This window comes from Trematomus bernacchii, unplaced genomic scaffold, assembly GCF_902827165.1.
Source record: "Trematomus bernacchii unplaced genomic scaffold, fTreBer1.1, whole genome shotgun sequence".
Classification (NCBI taxonomy): Eukaryota; Metazoa; Chordata; class Actinopteri; order Perciformes; family Nototheniidae; genus Trematomus; species Trematomus bernacchii.
Genome location: NW_022987698.1, coordinates 7932850 through 7946824, shown reverse-complemented (window position 1 = coordinate 7946824; position 13975 = coordinate 7932850). Strand labels below are relative to the sequence as shown.

At 39.9% G+C, this 13975-nt stretch overlaps 1 protein-coding gene across 1 annotated transcript in view; it reads left to right on the top strand.

Annotated features, from left to right (window-relative positions):
• The first annotated feature begins 1696 nt into the window (after positions 1-1696).
• The window catches only part of ppp1r16b (protein phosphatase 1, regulatory subunit 16B), a 94722-nt gene continuing 82443 nt past the window's right edge, over positions 1697-13975 (top strand). The window contains 1 exon segment of the mRNA XM_034138884.1: positions 1697-1839. The gene's annotated coding sequence lies outside the window, so the exon portion shown is untranslated.

Below are 13975 nucleotides of genomic sequence, written 5' to 3'. Positions count from 1 at the left end.
TGATGGCGTCTTCATATCTTGGTCTTTGACCTAAAGCATTTGACGAGAAAGACTTTGATGATCAACGTAGCTGAGAAATACAATTCTTGCATCACTGAGGAAACCCCAGGGGTCTAGACAGTAGACAGCATTTTTCTTTACAAGACAATAAAAGCAATATCATTGAATTATTGAAAAGAGAAAATAAATAAGGCTCCCCCTTCACCACCTCAGACAGCTTTAGATATTCAGAGTCTCACTGGGGCAGACAAAGACCTTCCACTTAAGAGGGGCATCAAGAACTGGTCCAGGAAACACTCTTTTTAAACTGTTGCTTACTTGTAGCATATACATATATTTTTTGAAGACAGGGCTGAGTGTTCATCCTTTGCTTTTGCAGTGTGTAGAATGTTTGACTTTTTCTTATATCTGACCCATCGATATAATTTGTATATATTATTATTTTGTACACACTACAATTAATTTGCAGCATGTTTATTCTTTTTCAATATAAATATAAATGCCCAGGTACAATTATATCACTTTCCTGTTTTGCATTTCCATCCTTTTCAGGAACTGTTTAGAAAATAGCCTGTGCCACTTTCACCGGAACCAAGATAATGACACTTGTTTCTCTTCACATAATGGGTGGGTGTTTGCTTGAGGTTTGACCTAAAAAGGACAGAAGACATGGGAGTAAAGACATGAAGAAGAACAAAGGAAAAGAGACACAATTAGGCAAAACTCTATAGAGAATAAAATGGAAATCTCAAATAATGGGAGAGACATCTGAGAGACTCAGAGAGACACTCTCTTCCTATACTCTCTAACCAGAGAGACTGAGCAGACAATGCAATGATTCTTATTGTCAGCTTCAGCATATCTTGACATACTTGAGACTGCTAGAATAATACATTAAATAGAAAGCCTGTGGAGAGTTTTCTGAACATTGAGAAGTACACAGTTAGTGTATGTATGTGCCAAGGTATGCAAGCACATTTAGATGTATAGGGGACCTTGAATGGGTCAAGGCCCTGAAAGCACAACACATTATTTCATGAGAACACATGTAAATAAACAAACACAACTAGATACAGAAATGTAGCACAGACGACAACAAACACTGTTTTCAGGGAAACCTGAAAAAGTGATGATCAGGCTTGTTGTCCCACCTACAAAACGTACAATTTAGCTCATATTGCAAGGATGGCTGACATCAATACCAAAAAAATACGGCAGCTGCAGTACTCGTTAATATTAAAAACGGATTTGAAAAACAGACATAGAATAGAATTGGGAGGGATGAAACCCTCTTTAATGGTCACACATGCAGAGCACACAGCACGCACAGTGACATTTGTTCTCTGCATTTAACCCATCCTAGTACCAGGAGTCTAGGAGCAGTGGGCAGCTATTATACAGCGCCCGGGGAGCAATGGGAGTGGGGGGGGGGAAGGGGGGTCCCCGGTGCCTTGCTCAAGGTACTGGGACCTCTCCAAGTAGCAGTCCACACTCCATATTTTAGGTCTGGTCGGGTCGGGGACTTTGACCCTACAGCTCCCAGTTCAAGCCCCTACTGACTGAGCCACTGCCGGACATAGTATGTCAAATGCAGTATGTATACACTCTGTGCACCCCTGCCATGAACACAGTGCGCTTCAGTCTCCTCCTCCCCTCTCAGCCCCGCCCTCCAGGAGTGAGTCGCTGTACACACACATTCACACAGAGTCACACACACTGAGCTTTTCTCCTCCTCAGCCCTGCTGTGTCTTTACTAACGGGACAACTTTAAACCTCCAGGATATCTGCCGGTTTCCGCTTTTCCCTCGCCTCCATGTGAACATCTCGACCCGGAGAGAGGTGAGTGCTCACATTTAGTTTAAGGGGGAACCGTTACTGGTTGAAACTAAACGAGGGGGAAGAAAAGGGGATTTTTTCTCAGTAGAGGAGGAGGAAGCGGGGCAGGCAGGAGGAGGAGGAGGACAGGCATGCCCGACTCCTGCTCCTCTTTGAGCAGTTTTAGCTAGCTCACTTTACCGAATTTCGAGGGTAACGAAAAGCCTAAATAACGTGCAATTACACCGGGGAAAACCGTCGCTTCCGCTACTTGTGAATTTAACTCCGGTGTGAGATTAGCAGAGCGGCTTCAACATCCTCCCCGGGATGTTGCCATTACACCGCTGTAATGTTTCACATGGCTTTTCATACTACCGCTACTGCATTTCTGCAGCAGATACTTTGGCCACTTGGACACAGTTTGTAATCGCTGAGAGCTGCAGGGATTTACTTTTAAAAGTGCTGCTACTTTATGAGTATGAGCTACAGAAGCGAGGAGAGCTCAGCAAGGATGCACATGTTAAGGTTTTGTAAACTGATGTAGCAATGTCTAAACTTTTGAATGGAAAATGTGTGCACACCTTTAACCATTTACATATCTGACAGTGTTTTAGGTGATGTCCCTAAATAGGTTTGTTTACATGAATCACCTGATGAGTTAGGGACTGCTAACATTTATTCTCATTCTCGGGTAGTGTCTATTTAAATTATTTGATTAATTGCTTAAAAAATAGTGAACATTTGCTTGTTTTGACCAATCAACCGTCCATAACTCAATTCAGAGTGATTTAAAACAAAAAAAGCAGCACATTTTTGCACAGGAAATGCTAGAACAATCATATTTGACATGTTTGATTGATAAAGCGATTATTATTACTATTTGCCAATTGGCCAACAGTCCAAAATCCATTGATATTCGTTATAGAATTATATTAAAACAGAACATCTTTCCATTCAAGAAACCGGAAGCAGCTAATTGTGAAGTACTGAAACTAATAATACATTTGATTATCGATTCAGCTATCAAGATATCCAAACTCAAAGACATACAGTTTCCAATGAAAATGTACAGGGAGAAAGGTTAACATATAGATGACTAAGATATTAATTATCACAATGATGTTTTATTTCCTCACCAATCACATCATCAGCACCATAATACAGATTAAGCACCGCTAAACATCTAAAAGATCCTTTCGTACCATAATGAGATCAGAACCATTCACAAGATCTTTCTCTTGCTGTCACTGCCTCATGTTCACACAAACGACTTAATACATCATCCCGTTGTTAGTGTCACTCAGTGCCAGATGTACACTTTGTGGCGGTAGGTGGCATCCCTGTCTGATTGTGTTGGCCTTTTAAATGTTTGATGTGTGGAGACATCCCGAGCACTTTCTCCTGCTGTTCCTCTCAGCATCTGCACTGGCTGTCAGCTCCCGTTAGAAACTGGCTGTTAGAGAGAGACACAGTGCAATCTGCCTTCATGTAGACCCACCTACCGTACACACAGCAAACGTGCAGGTACCTGAAAACGACCTGCACGTCTGCATCACTGACACGCATTGAGACTGTAATGATTGTTTACATAAATGCTGTGTTGAATGCACATGGCTCGGGGGTGAATATACTGTTGAAAAAGTTTTAGCTTTGACATGTGATGTCCACAAGTGCAAGGTGTCTTCAAAGCAGACACAAAAAGGAAAGACAGTGCAGTTCTATTTATAGAAGCTGCACTGCTTGACCAGTGCTCCCTTCTGGCGATATGTATTGATGTTTTTACTTCGCATTGATGAGATTAGATAATTGATAATAGAATTACAATACCAATCCAGTTCGATGGACTGTTGGTGGATTACAAGACACTTTGTACGTTTGGCTTGACTCTTAGCACCTTATTACAAAATCAACAAATATTGCTATGTCTTAAGCTGCCTTCACATGATGTGCAATTTGCATTACTTGTTTGGACCTAATGCAGCAACAACAACATATTAGCAACATTATGAATTCCCTTCTCCGCATTACAGCCAACAGTTCCTCTGGTATTTCAGACAATAAATCATCAGGCTGTATATAGTGTAATGGCAAAATGAGATTCCTCTGAGTGAGCCGCCTCTGATCTCTGAGGAGCCCCACTGTTCTCCTTCAGTACTCCCTCTCCGCTGATGAGCTGCCTCCATAATATATTCTCTCTAGTTTTGTACCCTAACTGATGCTTAATTATTCCGACACGGTGATTTGGCTGTTGCTCATAAAATATTGAAAGAGAAGCGGCCCAGGAGGCACCCTAAGAGACACCGGCTTCACTTCATCCTTAAACACGACTCTGAGTGGAGCTGGGCGCCGTTTCTGACTCGCATCAAAGCAAGTCATCACAGACACACAACCACCACGCACAAGTTTTTAAATTACATTTTTGAAGTCTCATGTTTGAATTGGAAATCTGTTTTTCTTGACCCCCTGCTGCTTAAGATGTCTTCTCTGAGCTGCGCCTGAAACCAGTGAGCTTGATTACTATCAAAAAGAGATTATACTAGATCAGGATTCTGATTACAGCTACCAACCAGGCACCGACTGCTAATCTGAGGTCTTAATACGGAGGCAGGCAAATCTCAGGGCAGCTATCAAGGCTACTTAAAGGCGTTTAAAGTCCACGGCCCTGTCTCTTGACCTTTTTCTATTCAAGTTATTTTTTAAATGGACACCTGTTGGTTGTCCCTCAGTGTATATGGGTTTGAATATTTGTGTTTGTCTTCAGAGTTGTTTGCAAATTGGTCAAATGCATTTGATTTAACACACATTTTTCAGTAAAACCATTAGAGAGCATTAGCATTTTTGCTTTAAATTGTGCGCCAGTGAACAGAGCTTGTATCTGGATCTAGTGTGAGACAAATTGAAACTAAATTCAAACCAGTGGGCATGTCAAAAATACAATTTCACTTCAGATTGTTCTATTTGGGGCTTTTTGTAAATGCTTAAGTGATCAGTGGACATAATGGTGGATCCCCTGCTGCCTAATGCATGCTGGGATATCTGAGCCCCTCCTGTGACCACGCACTGAGAGGATAAAACCAAAAACAGAGAGAACAGCTTCATCATAATGATTTCCCATTCGAACACTGCTATGTCTCTGTGTTTATTTGTGGGGCTCTTATTTGCAAATGGTTAATATCAAGTTACCAGGTATATCCACATTTGGGGATTATTAAGGTTTTAAAAATAATCGAAGGATTACAAACTTTTTTATGGCTCCAGAAAGTTCTTCTATTTTTCTAGGACGTCAGCCACACCAGTATTTTATACAACTTATGTCTAATAAGGACAATGTAATGTTTTAAATTACAAGTTAGTTCAAGTTAATATCAGTGAACAAATTGGCTTTTATGAAGTTCACCTTTGTTTTATGTTATGTGCACATTTCCCTTGTTGACCAATTGGGAACTCCGAAAGCAACAGCTTGTTCAGACAAAAAAGACCTTTGCTGAACACCTGGTTTCCAGAGTATTGTGATATATGATATATATATTGTCACATTCTCCTGACATTGTATTGAACAAATTATTAATCAATAATGAAAACCATAATTAGTTGCCATTATAAAATCTCTAAACCCACTGAGACGTAAAACACCACTCATTACACTTGCCCTTTAACACCCACTCAATAACTCATTCCAACTCCTACAATCATGCCGAGCGAGTGAATGAATGAATTATGCTATGCCCCTTCCTGGTGTAACCAGATACAGAGACTTTTAATATCTTAGTTCATTTTACATTTGTTCAGTAAACATTTTGGAACACCCTGTCTTCACTTGTGTATCTGTGTTTTTGCCCTGACCTACATTAAGTACACTGTGTTATTGCAGTTAAAGCAACAGTAAAACACATCCCTTTGTAGGCTTTCTTGCATATAGAGTGTTCTATTATGACTCAGTGTTTTTACATCCCTTTTGGTGACCCTGTGCTGTAGGTAGCTCATTACATGTTTCACAGTTAAAGCCCAACATCTCATGCAGACCCACCAATCAGAGTCAGTAGAGTGTTGTGAACAGGAAGTATGCTCATAGAGTTTGTGGTCTGCACTCAGTGTTCAGGAAGGCCTTTGACCGAGGGTGGCTTTGTGAAGGTTTTTTCCTCAAATTGTTGTGGAACGCACACAAGCAAGCCTCTCTGTGGTCCACTAAGAATTCAGCACATGATTATCATATGTACATGACATTCTGGGATTTTCTTGTGTCTTATCTCAGTTAACTGGAGAATTTCTCCTTATTGCTTTCCAACTGTTCTTCATAAAGTCTATAACTTCCAAAAATATAACTCAGCCATAAAGAATCATGCTTTTATTCTGCTATGCTGATGGGCAAAATGCCTTTTAGATTAGACGAACACAGCTGGGGAACTTCAAAGGCCAAATTCAGCCAAGTGTTGTGTGTGTGTGTGTGCATGGATGTGTGTGTGGTTGTTGCTTTTTGAAGGCGTTTTTTAGGAATTCTGCCTCTGCTGTTTGAGATGGGGCCTTTAATGTCTGGTTTGCTCTGTCTTCCTTCAATGTCTGCACCTTCCAACCTATGGTCTACAATTGACTGTGCAGTGTGGTGCTTGGTTGTGCCTGGTCGCGCCATGGCTGCATATAGCTTTGTGTGTGTGCGTGTGTGTGTGTGTGCGTGCGTGCGTGCATGCGTGCGCGCGTACTCAATTGTCATTTTTTGCCCTTTTTGGACGATGGCTCGCTGTGCTTGAAAACCCTCAGTACACACTCAAACTGCTCACACACACATACCATGCTCTGTTAACCACTAATGTTTTTCCCATTAAGGTTTCAAAGTTTTATAAACCAATGAGAACTGATGCTCCTTTCACTCTGATTTCTTGAGTGTGTGATTCCTTTGAACTGTGACCAGCTGTATCTGTTTTATAAATAGTGATGACAAGTGAGCATAAGTTTGTCTGAAAGCTTACTTTGAGAAGTCCTCAGAAGAGAACAAATGTTTTAAGTGTCTACTGTCTAGACATGATGCTGTTATGTAAACTGATCGGCACCAGTTGCAGCTTCGTACTATAAAGACAGTCGTTTTAGTCATCTCACCAACCATTGGATTGACCCTACTTCAGGCTTGGTGTGTGTGTTGTTGAGGACATTAGAGTGTGCAGTGCTGCTTGTGAAGATATTTGGATTAGCCGTTCTGTCAAAACCTCCAATCCTGGTCCTCCTGGCCAAACTTTGGTTAGCGACTGCACTAGTAAGCACGAAAAGATCAAAAGATGTGCATCGGAATCCATACAAAAGCGCTGCCACATCTGCTTGTTGCAACGATGGCACATCTCTGTATGTTTTCTTCTTTTTTAAAGTAGCTCGCAGGCCCGTGCCATTACCATTACATTTTTCCCTGCTCTGAGTCAAAGTCCCAACTGGGTTTCAGTCCATCTATCTAATTACCTCCACTAAGGAAGTGATGGTATTTCTATCCTGTTTGTTTGTCAGCAGGATATCTCTAAAATCATTATTGACCACTTTAAAGAAAAACAGACCGTACTGTGATATTGATGCAAATCCAGATTTTGAGGAAAAAGCAGCAATCTTGATCCCAAAACTAAAATCTCAGAAACAATATTTATTTACATAACCTGTTAGGTTGATTCTATTATATACTTCCAATGCAATCAACACACCACCAACTGGAGATAGTTTGGAAATGTCAAATCAAGCTTCTATTTTCACAAGTTAATTTAAATCTAAACCTGAGATGTGCTTCTTCCACATCCCTGCAACACTACTTTATTTACTGTTATTACAATTTAAGGTTTGTTTGAATTATTATTGGAAAAATAACAATTGTGTACAGGTTGTCCGGCGGTGGCTCACTCAGCTGCCCACTGCTCCTAGTACTAGGATGGGTTAAAAGCAGAGACCACATTTCACTGTGTGTGTGACAGTTAAAGAGGGTTTCATCCTCCGATTCTATGTTAGTGGTGCGATATGTGGAAGTCTAAAGGGAGCACAAAGAAGTAAATAAAAACTACTTTCACTACCCCATTTGGAAGATAATATTGTGTGCCATCAAAAAGGCCTGCATGGTATTTCATGCTCAGTGAAGCCTTTCTTGCCAGCAGTGCTATAACTAATTATTTTTCATACACACGTCTTTTCTCTGCATTTTGCTCGCTCACTAACCGTACCACAATTTACCAAGATCTGATTTATTTCTTAGTCACTTGGTTCATATATTGGGGCAACTGTTGCCATGGCTACGGCGGCTCATGTCGGTGCAGCGGTAGTCGGTAGCTTCCATGAACTTTGCTACTTTTTTGTTGTCGCTTTTTTCTATTGTGACATGTATGGAATATGGCATTGGAGAAGGAAGCATGGTGATTGGATTGCAGCAGACCTTGAGGCAATCACTGCCAACAGCACTTTCCCTCTTTATTGCATGACAATAATGGAACTTTTAGTACTTGAATCCTTAACTATCCCAGATTCAAACTAAGTGTGAAACTACATTAGATAAGAAATTAATGGACCTAAAGAAAGTAGCAAACATTTCAGCTTTATCGCAGGATGTGCAAGTAACACACACATCCTGGATACTGCATACATGGAGTGTGTTGCTATATATCATGCACAGCAAACCAACAATCACAATCATTCTGGATCAATTTATAAATCAACCAAAAAGCTAACAGTCTACCACAACCTGGACATGAGGGAGAAACAGTAACGTTGTCATCATCTTGTGGTTATTCCAGTGTTTTTACATATTTCAATATATTTGTACAGAAAATAAATCACTGTCCTTTTTTTACACTATCATAAAACCTATGACCAGTGAGCCTTTTATATTTGACCGTCCCTTTTTTATATGAACTTATCTTGTTGTAAGAGCAGACTGTAGAGATCAACTCTACTCTTATACATTGAGTCAGCTTTGGCTTCAATCTTACACATACAGACAGATCTTTGTTCTGCAGTGTAGTACAATGAGAAGTCAACATGGTTAGCTCTGGCTCTGGCCTTGCTGCAGGATCGTGCAGGATCAGAGTGCACCCATCTTGGTTTAGTAGTGGATTAGAAGTGACACTTACTGCAGGCTGGGTCGTGTTTACTCTGGCTGGGTCTTAGCCTCGGACTCAAACCATCATAAGGCAGCAAAATGACTCAACTGTGGAACAGAACTCCTGACAGCGAAAAAGAAGATTTAGGAAGAAAACAGTAGGAAGAACATTGTAGAAAACCAAAACAGAAGATATTCCTGAATTTAATTGAGATTAGAGTGGATAACTAACTTCAGCGGGGGAGGTATCTAGAACCTGGAGGCCAGGGCGTGCTGTGTTCAAACCCTTTTATAAATAAACAGACAGATTGGTCTAAAATAAACATGAATTACTCATGTCAGTGTAGAGCAGATGGACGAATAACCCCACCCAGGACCGGGACAGGACAGCGGGCCTTAAACACCGGCTGCTGCTGTTGTGCAGACAGGCTACAGGCCAAGAGACTGTGTTTTTTTGTTAAATAAAGAAAAATCTGCAGACAACAAAAAGTTCAGACATTTGTCCAATTCAAAATGACTTGCAGTAAGGATCACTGTCATGTCAGAAAAGGTTGGGATCCCTGACCCAGACCTGCACAATGCTCTGCTGATGCAAACGTCTAATGGTGGGCTACTGGAACAAAAGCAGTCCATTTATTCAAAAAAGGAATATAATGAGCTTCCACCAATAACTGAGAGGAAAGTAAAATGGACAGTACAGACTTGCATAACATCAAAGCAGAGTTAAAAGAAAAATAAACTACTTTTAGGACATGGCAGCATATGAGTCTTTACTGCAGAGTGCCTGCTGGTGAAGAGAGGTGAATCATAGTCCTTCAAAGTTACACTAATGGATTATTAGACAGAAATACAAATGAATGAGTCTAGAGGTGAATATTTTAGCTGCTTACACAAAGGAAATCTGCAACATTTCTGCTTGAATGATCTGGGAAAGAGTTTCAAAATAGTTCAGGAGTTCACAGAAAGCTCTTCTACTGTATATGGAAACAGTTGGTCATGTCTTAATGTCTGTGTTTAATAGAATATGCAACACATGTGCTAGAGATGGTATGTCGTTTGTGAGACAAGGTAACGCATGGTAAATGTACCCTGGGGAATCTTGACAACTAATAGTGCTTTGTCTTATAAGTCAGTCCTTGTTGATTTGATCATCTAGACGTGTGAGCACAGAGGGGAAGTGAGTCTGCTAGTTTCATATTATTGCAGTAATCAAAGAACCGCTATGCGCCTGAGAAAACAATAAAGGAGAAGACTTCACGTGAGGAAACATGGATGTTACCAATAGATAATTTAATATAGAAACATGTTTTCAAATGTTTTATCAGGAATTATATTAATTTTAAGCTGTAATGAGATAGTCTATTAATGAGGTAGTCATTAAAATAATCAATCCTGGTAGAACTTTTGAATAGTACTTTGCTTAAAAATGCCCTTACCTAAAAAAATGGTAATAATTGATTATCTGTTTGGTCTTCTTGGGTTTCAGGGTACATCTTACTCTTTGTTATGCTGTGTTCTGTTTGAGCCATATCTCCTTTTGATAAATTGCCTGACAAAATAGAAGCGAAATACAATTTGAATTGATTTGAAAGGCTCCTAAAAGAAATGTGTCCCAGCTAGCATAGATATACAAGAAGCTCCCGAGGTGTGGAGAGAGACAGTGATCTAAGTCTTTGAGTTTACACGCTGTCTGCTGGGTAATCTGAGGCTTCGGTCTGCCTCTGACCTGCTGCTGACACTGGGGGCTTTTTCAGGAATGGAAAAAGTTTCTCTATGTTTGTGTCAGTTTGTGTCTAATTTTAAGAAAGCTAAACATATAAAACATGTTTTTCTACCCACAGCCAAAATGGTGGGTTTGTAAAAAGGAAATGTTCCAGAAAAGTGAAACAAAGACTACATTAACTTGGTTAACATCCCATGTGATTGGATGTGCTTTTCATGTGTGGCTATTTGAGCGTGTTTTTATTTTTTATTTACTTGCCTTTCCTTACAACATTTTCATTTTGGGCAGATACATATTGCTATGCAGACTTATTGTGAACAAATATAAATGAGAATGCGGATGGAAAACCTCTCCTCAGAATCCAATATGAGAGCACAATAGCCTACAAAAGGAATACAAATAGTTTTAGACATTGTATATCTTGCTTTATAACATTTGAGATTGAGCATGTTTGTGCTAAAACTTGATTTGATTTGATTTGCTTTTGTAAGTTTCCTTCTCCATTTAGATGTTAATGCACATTTTGAATTTATAATTTTATATTTTCATTATATTCAATTGAACTAATTGTACACCCTTCCTGAATATTTCCCTCCTAGACACTGTTATGTTTCTCTCCAAAAAACGTAAACAAGATGTACAGTAGAAGCAGGAGAAGATGTTTTTTCTAGAAAATGTTGAAACAAGCAAAATGAAAACATTGAATTTGTGTTTGTTGCAGATTCTTTAAATAATGAAGTAGTAAGTAGCAACATAGAAACTGCTGCTACTTGAAGGTACTGTACTGCCCTTAGAACATCATTAAATAGCAGTATGACTTTGATCCTGCAGTCATGTTGGCTCTATCACAAGTACTTCAATCAAATAAAAAGTCTTTAAATCAACTGCTTTGTTGGTTGGATCCTTCCTTCCTCCCAGGATTTGCACGCAGGCTTTAAATGATCAGTACGTCACACACTTTTCCTCTACGATGAGTTCTTTTGTCCAGCTTGGCTAAATACTGCATTGCAGGCAGTACAATGGTGGGACTGTTGGTCCTGGAGAGGTGTTGACCCTGCTGTGTCAGGCAGGCCGAAGTACAACCATGAATAACAGGAATTATTATGTGGACTTTGCATGACTGTAGGGCCAGCAGAGTTGTGTAGCAGTGATTAATATGTTGCTCACTTACATGTTGGTCAGTAGGCCCTGCAGGATTAGTCCTGGCAGGGAATTTAATATTTACTGCAAGATTACAGTCTCAGTATTTACAATCATCAAGGAAACAGCTTATGTAGACATAACTAATGCCGTTATTATAATAATCAGCGGAGTTGAGCTTATACATGTTTAATGTGTGGAATATTGTATTACTTCGGGCACCATTGAAAGTGTTGATGCTCCTTGCTTCAGCTTTAGATGTAGCTGGCTATTTGCGACCTCCTGTAGCAACACCGAGCGTTTGTCGACATGCAGGCGGCTGTCTACCTCTGCCCTGGTTCATGACGACAGGGGAGACAATGACCCAGAATCACGTTGACCTGAGTGCTTTAAATCAAGGCTCCACCGGAGGAAATCAATTCTCTCAACACCAGCACACCATGCGCCAACTAGGACAAGTAATCCAGACAGAATAAAAACGTCCTCTTAGTGGACACCAAGGAAAAGAGAGGGCTGGAAGATGCGATAGAAAAAGAAAGACAGACAAACAGACTGAGGGGAGCTGGATTATTGACCGGATAGATGGAGAAGTGGTGCATTGCTGCAATAATAACAACACTTTCTGGCACAACACAATTTATCTCAACAACACTGTTCCGAGTAGCCCCATAGAAAGTAAATTGCATTCTACTTTTTCTTTCTCTTACCACATCCTGTTCATAAATCTGAGCACATGTAATGATGGTTATACTTACTACTTTTATCAAACATTTATTATTAACTATCAGAAAGTCTAAACCAAAGGAGGTATTGAACTTCTGGCTACATTTGTTGTCTTGTATCCTACATTTCTCTTTCATCCGACAGATCCTTATTAAATGAATCATTTGTAGAACTGATTTGCAGTCAGTTATAGGCTTTTAGACTAGGTGTTATTAAGCTCTATGCTCGTTCGTTAAGATCATGTTATTCCGTCAAAACCTCCAGAACAAAGATTGCTTTCAGTGCTTTTTTCTCAAGAAAAGATTGAACCATTAGCTCAGAATCATCACCAGTTTCAGTCTTTTTTATGTAAGCATTTGAACAAGATATACCATGTTATTTATTGAGCTTTGTAGTTTCTGTTGGGTGGATTTTCTTACCTTTGGACAGCATCAGGCTAGCTGTTTCCTGTCTTTATGCTAAGCTAAGCTAACTTGCTGTTGGCTGCGGCTTCTGTATTCACTGACAGTGTTAATTTAATCAGAAAAAACAAAACAAATGCTTAATGAAAACCTGCATTTTGTGATTAAATATGTTTATATTTTTTAAAGTAAGGCATCAAAAAGAGTAGCAAAGCGAAGAGCTTAGCTATGTGTGGTGTTTGTGCTTCTGGCTCAGGATAGCTGCTATATCCAAGAGCTTCTTATAACTCAAAACATGCATTCGGCATCTTCTCTTAAGATTTGAGTGCCCTTGACCAAATCCTAGTGTGTGTGTGTGTGTGTGTGTGTGTGTGTGTGTGTGTGTGTGTGTGTGTGTGTGTGTGTGTGTGTGTGTGTGTGTGTGTGTGTGTGTGTGTGTGTGTGTGTGTGTGTGTGTGTGGTGTGTGTGTGTGTGTGTGTGTGGTGTGTGTGTGTGTGTGTGTGTGTGTGTGTGTGTGTGTGTGTGTGTGTGTGTGTGTGTGTGTGTGTGTGTGTGTGTGTGTGTGTGTGTGTGTGTGTGTGTGTGTGTGTGTGTGTGTGTGTGTGTGTGTGTGTGTGTGTGTGTGTGTGTGTGTGTGTGTGTGTGTGTGTGTGTGTGTGTGTGTGCACTTGTTTTCATGACAAATAAGGACAATTTTATGATAACACACCTTCACTATCAGGACACTTGGAAAAATGAGGACATTTTTGGCGTCCTCATTTTTCTGAACTCACTACAGTGTTTTAAACTTCCCCAAATGCCCCTACACCAAATATCTTCAACGTCCTAAAATATCACAATTTCATGACATGAAGTGTGTGAGTGTGTTTATGGATTTTGCTCATCGATGAATACGCCAACTAGTGGTCACTTCTGGAACTTAACACACTTTTCACACACTTTAGTCACGTGACTCAAAAGGTCCTCATAAATCTCATATTTTTCAGGTTCAAACACACTCCAATGTTTTAAGCTGGTTTTAGTATTACTGCAATATATATGTATTTCCATGGACTCGGAGACAACTAAAATCATCAACAATTAATTACTGCTGATTTTAGTCACCTACCTTATAATCT